The sequence below is a fragment of the Enhydra lutris genome, unplaced genomic scaffold (genome assembly GCF_002288905.1).
Source record: "Enhydra lutris kenyoni isolate GAN:26980312 unplaced genomic scaffold, ASM228890v2 scaffoldscaffold23, whole genome shotgun sequence".
Lineage (NCBI taxonomy): Eukaryota > Metazoa > Chordata > Mammalia > Carnivora > Mustelidae > Enhydra > Enhydra lutris.
In genome coordinates, this window is record NW_019154107.1 from 18,776,905 (window position 1) to 18,783,236 (window position 6,332).

At 39.5% G+C, this 6,332-nt stretch overlaps 1 pseudogene; it reads right to left on the reverse strand.

Annotated features, from left to right (window-relative positions):
* Window positions 1-5,515: 5,515 nt before the first annotated feature.
* Window positions 5,516-6,067, reverse strand: LOC111150463 (annotated as a pseudogene).
* Between the last annotated feature and the right edge of the window lie 265 nt (window positions 6,068-6,332).

A 6,332-nucleotide genomic window follows, 5' to 3' on the forward strand; every position in this document is an offset into this window, starting at 1 on the left:
ATTTTATGAGTAGTTTTCTAATATACTTTTAGTTAATTTTTGTTTATATGATGAGTTAAGGGTTGAGGTTTGTCTTTATTGATATTGATAAATAAGTGTTCTAGAACTTTTGATGAAAAGATTATCTGAATTGACATTGTCATCTGAATTGAATTGACATTGAAATCCAACCAACCATATGTATGTGGGACTAGTGTGTTCCATTCATCTAAATGTATGTTCTTACACCATCAAATACCAAAATGTTTTGATTATTGTTGCTTTCATGTTCCTTTCATGCAAGTATTGAAGTAAAGCAGTATGGGTCTGCCATCTTTGCTTTCTTTTTTTTCAAAATTGTTTTGGCTACCCTGAGTCCTTTGAATTTCCATATAAATATTAGAATTAAGTTATCAATTTCTTTGGAAAGTCCTGCTGAGATTTTGATTAAAACTATGTAGGATATATAGACCAATTTAGGAAAGATTGTCATTTAAATAATATTTAGTCTTCTGATCTGTTTATGCTGTCTCTCTCCATCTATTTAGTCTTCTTTAATTTCACTAAGCAGAGTTTTATAATTTTTATTGTTTATTAGTAGAGAATACAATTAATTTTTTATTGATCTTTTATACTGAAATCTTTTGTTTATAGATATAATTTACCAACTATTAGAATTAATTCTTTAGAGTTATACATAAATCATGTTGTCTGTCAAAAAAGAGAGTTTAACCTCTTTCTTTCCAATCTGGATACCTTTTCCCCCCTTCTCTTACTTTGTTTACCTGGCTAGTATCTCCTAAGAATATTGATTAGAGGGGCACCTGGGTGGCTCAGTGGGTTAAAGCCTCTGTCTTTGGCTCAGATCATGATCTCAGGGTCCTGGGATTGAGCCCCGCATCAGGCTCCCTGCTCAATGAGAAGTCTGATTCTCCCTCTCTCTCTGCCCCTCCCCCTGCTTGTGCTTGCTCACTCTCTCTCTCAAATAAATAAATAAAATATTTTTTTAAAATATTGATTAGAAGTGACGAGACCAGACTTGCTTTCCTTTGTTTCTGGTCATAAGGGGAAAGTACCCAATATTTCACCATTAAAAATAATGTTAGCTGGAGTAGCTATTTATCAAATTTTTGGGGTTGCTTTCTATTTTCTGTTTGCTGAAAGTTTTTACTTTAAATATACATTAAATTATGTGAAATGCTTTTATGTATCTATTGAGATGGTTTCATTTTTCTCCAGTACTCTATTATTATCCTGAATTAAACTGATTGATTACTGAATGTTGTATCAATCAATCTAGCATTCCTGGGTTAAACGCTAAATGTTCATGATGTATTATTCTTTGTTGTATATTGATGGATTTGATGTACCGTGTTGTAAGGATTTTTCCTTGATTGTCCATGAGGGATTGTTTTCTGTAGTAGTTTTCCTTTCTATGATGACTTTGCTCGGTTTTAGTACCATAGTATGTGGGACTCATAAAGTAAGTTGGGAAGTGTTCCCATTTCCTATATTTTCTGAAAGATACTGTACATAATTATTATTACTTCTTATTTAAATGTGTGATAGGATTCATCAGTGAAGTAAACTGTCCTTGGCATTTTCTTAATGTAAAGGTGTTTAATAAGAAATTAAATTACTTCATCAATATACATCTACTCAGATTTTATGTTTCTTCTTGTGTCAGTTTGAGTAATTTTGTCTTTCAAAGAATTTATCCATTTCATCCAATTTATAAAATATGCTGGCATAGAATTATAATATTCCCTACCTATACAGTAGGAGATTGTATGCTCTATAATAATACCGTCTCTCTCATTCCTGATATTGACAACTTATGTTTTTTCTCTTTTTTTCTTGAACAGTCTAATCTAGAGATCTATCAATTTGATCTATTTTTAAAAGAACCAGTGTTTTGTTTTGTTACTTTTCTTTATAGTTTATAGCTATAAATTCCCTCTAAACACTGCTTTAGTTGTCCCAACAAATTTTTATCCATTAGTTTTTATATTTGTGTGTTGCTGGTCATTGAGTTCAAAAAAGTTTCTAATTTCCCTGCAAATTTTTTCTGAGCCATGGCTTATTTATAAGTGTGCTATTTAATTTTCCAGTTTTAGAGGACTACAAATACCTTTTTGTTGTTGGCGTCAATTTAATTCCATTGTAGTCAGAGAACATGTGTATGATTTAATATTTTTCAAAATTAATTGAGATTACTTTCATGCATGAGTGTATAGTCTATCTTAGTGAATGTTCCATGTACATTTGAAAAGAATATGTATTCTGCTGTTGGGTAGAGTATTCTATATATGTCAATTAGGTCAAATTTGTTGATAGATTTGATCAGGTCCTATATATATTTACTAGTTTTCTACCTTCTTGTTTTGTTAATCACTGATATTTGTTATAATCTTCAGGGCAGGCTCCACACTTAGCAGGGAGTCTGCTTCTCTCCCTCTTCCTCTCCCTCTCCCCCTCCCCCCACTCACATGCATGCACTCTGTCTCTCCAAAATAAATAAATCTTTAAAAAAAAAAAAGAATTCTTATAATCCTTTAGTTTTTGTTTATCCTGGAAACTCTTTATCTCTCCTATTCTGAGTGGCACCTTGTTCAATAAAGTATTCTTGGCTGCATATTCTTCCCATTTAGGACATTGAATGTTATCTGTCATGCCAGTCCTTTCTGGCCTGCCAGGTCTCTGTGGATAGGTCTGCTGCCAGCCTATGTGTCTACTCTTGTAGGTTAAGGACCTCTTGTCCTGAGCTGCTTTCAGGATTTTCTCTTTATCTTTGAAATATGTAAGCTTCATTATTATATGTTGAGGTGTTGTCATATTTTTATTGATTTTGAGAGGGTTCTCTGTGCCTCCTGGACTTGAATGCCTCTTTCCTTCCCCAGATTAGGGAAGGCCTCAGCTATAATTTGTTCAAATAAGCCTTCTGCCCATCTCTCCCTCTTTTCATCTTCTGGGACCCCCCATTATCTGGATATTACTTTGCTTCATGGAATTGCTGAGTTCTCAAAGTCTCACTCATGATCCAGTAATTATCTTTCTGTCTTCTTTCAGCTTCCTTATTTTCCATCATTTTATCTTCTATATCACTGACTCTCTCTTTTGCCTCATTTATCCTTGCTTCTAGAGCCTCTCTTTGGGACTGCATCTCAGTAGGAGCATTTTTAATTTTGGCCTGACTAGATTTTTGTTCTTTTATTTCTACAGTAAGGGATTCTCTAGTGTCTTCTATGCTTTTTTCAAGCCCAGCTAGTATTTTTAGAATTATTGTTTTAAATTCTAATTCAGACATCTTAGTTATATCCTTATTGATTAAATCCCTGGCAGTGAGTACTACTTCCTATTTATTCTTTTGTGGTGAATGTCTCCATTTCATTATTTTGCCCAGAAAAGAACAGAAGAAAGAGAGAGAAAAGACAGCAATAACAAGAACAGAAAAAAGAAAAAGAAAAAGAAAATAAGAAAAAACCAACAAACAAAACGGAACAAAACAAAAAACTAAATCCTTTGCTTGTTTAAAAAAAAAAAAACCAGATCCCAAAATAGGAAGGACAGAAAACATATATATACATACAAAAATAAAATAAAATACAATGAAAGGAAACCAAAAGTTAGTTAGTTAGTTAGATAGATAGATATTATTTATATATACTATATATATATATTTAAAAAGAACAAAGAAATAATTGAAAACATAAAAAATAGCTGAAAAAATAATACTGGAAGACTAAAGAATAAAAAATCCCAGGAATACTATATATTATTTTCCCCGAGCTGAAGCTTTACAGTTCTCTATGATCAGTAACTTGGTGCTAGCCAGTTGTTCCTGCTGGTCTTCTGGGGGAGGGGCCTGTTGCGCTGATTCTCAGGTGCCCTTATCATTGTAGAAATGCACCTTCCTTGCCAGGGGACCAGGCTCAGTGTAAGAGGCTCCACATTGGTGCTGTTTTGCTCCCTGAGGCTTTAAGCACCACTGGGCAGGATGAAAATGTTGGCACCCCACTCTCTAGCCCCAGAGCAGAAAGTGTGTGCCCCTCACTCTTCAGTGAGCCCTCACAGAAAAGCAGTCCATCACTCTTATCTCCCTGGTTTCCATGGGAACTCTGTGTTCACCCAGGCTGTGACCAGGCATTTTTATCTCAGGCACACAACTGAGTTTCAAGACTTCAAATTATATGGATTCCTGCAGCTTGACCTCCTATCTGAGCTCCAGATTCATTTTTTCCCAGCTACTTGCATGATAGTTCTACTTGGATATCTAATAGGTGTCTCAGATTTTACATGATACAACTTCCCACCCCTCCACCCCAGATGTGCCTCTGGCAAAAATCCCCAAATTAATAAATAGCACTACTGTCAACCCAGGTGTTCATGTCCAAATATCAGAACCTAGATTATTTTCTTCATTTCTCATTCTTCACCTATGGTCTATGAGCAAATCTTGTTGACTCATCCAGATCCAGCTAGAACATGTCTCATCATCCATTCGTGAGCCTCCCCTCCAATTCAGCCACCAATATCTCTCATTGGACCAACTGTAGTATCTCCTGACTGGCCTCCCAGCTTCAACTCTTCCCTACACCCTACATTCGTCAAAGCAGCCAGACTCACTTTCTTAACTTTCAAGGGGATTTATTCTACTTCATATTCAATATCACAAATTGGAGCCTCAGGATTGACCATGTTTTCTTCAGCTCTTCTAATAAGGTAATTTTGGTTTTCTGCTACCACATTACTTCAGTGGAAGAAAGGATACAATTGAAGGAGAAAATTGTATTTGGGTATTTTGTAAGGGCAGTATGTACGTCCAAAAACGGTGACCTACAAAGTCACTCCCCTGTCTATGGGAAGCTAGCCTAAGGCTCAGTTACACTGTTACTATTGCCCAGGGCAAGCTTGTCAAAGAAATATTGTGCCATTCCTGTTTCTAAGACTCCAATGTTGCTACCCAGAAGCAACAATTGTTAACATTTCTGTATTTTAATAAGCTAAAAGTTTCCAAATAAAGTTGTTTCAAGTAAAGGCTTTAATACCAGCCTGATCCCATTCTTCACTTTTTCCATAGGGACAATAACTGTTGTAAATTGTAGACTATGTTCTTTTATACTTTTACCACACATATACACCCACTGACACCCAGGGCCCCAGACCACCCACCTCTGCCCCCACATCGTTTATAAACGCAAGACTGATTTGTGTTTTCCAGTGTCCTATGTAATATCTTCTCCCTCCGCCTCCGGAGATCCTGAGATGCATGTGGATGGACTTAGGGGGATGGAAGGACTCCTGGATTCCTGTTTTAAAACCTAAAAGGTGAAAGATTTGCATGCAAATCAACCAGAGACCTTTTTGTAAATTTAGGAACCAAATAACTTTATTGAAACCAACCAACTTTTTTATGGCAAAACTGGGAGAAAAGAACTGGAACCTTTTGCAGAAGCAATACTGCAATATGCATGCTCGGCATGGTGATCAGGGAAAGTCACCTTGCGCCTGGGGCTATGGGGAAAACAGTCCCAACTCAGTTCTTTTTGTCGCTGTCACCCAGGGTGAGCTTATCAAACAGGTACTCTGCCAGGCCGTCTTCCGGAGCCCCCATCTTGCGCAGGTCGGTGACATAGCCCCCCAACTCTTTGATGGCCTCGACTTGCTCGTGCAGGTAGTGGCTCTCCAGGAAGTCGCAGAGCTGGGCGTCGTTCTTGTCGGTGGCCAGCTGGTGCAGGTCGAGCAGGCTCTGGTTCACGCTCTTCTCCAGGTGCAGGGCGCACTCCATGGCCTTCAGGCCGCCCTCCCAGGCGTCGCGGTCCGGCTTCTTGATGTCGCGGAGGCGGATGTGGCCCCCGCGCTGGTTCTGCAGCTCCATGAGCTTCTCGGCACGCTGGGTCTCCTCGCGGGACTGGCGCAGGAAGAAGCGGGCGAAGTTCTTCAAGGCCACGTCGTCGCGGTCGAAGTAGAAGGCCATGGACAGGTACACGTAGGAGGCGTAGAGCTCCAGGCTGATCTGGCTGTTGATGGCGGCCTCGCAGTCGGGGTGGTAGTTCTGGCGCACTTGGGAGAGCTGCGGGGTGGCCATGGCTGGCGGCCCGGGCACCAGGGCGAAGGCGAAGGCGACGCGGAAGCGAGGGCTGCGGAGCCAAAGTCCGTGGGGGCAGATGCTTTTCAGGGTGGGCGCTGAGGGAGGCTGGAGATGGGCAGGCTCCTGGGCTGGCAGCTCACGAGCTCTGGGCTGGAACCGGAAGGTATGTCCGTTACCCGGTGTTGGGGGATGGGGTGAGGATCCGTTAGCAGGTCATTGGGGTCAGAGTGGAGGGGGCTCTAGGCTCTGGAGGGACTAGGGG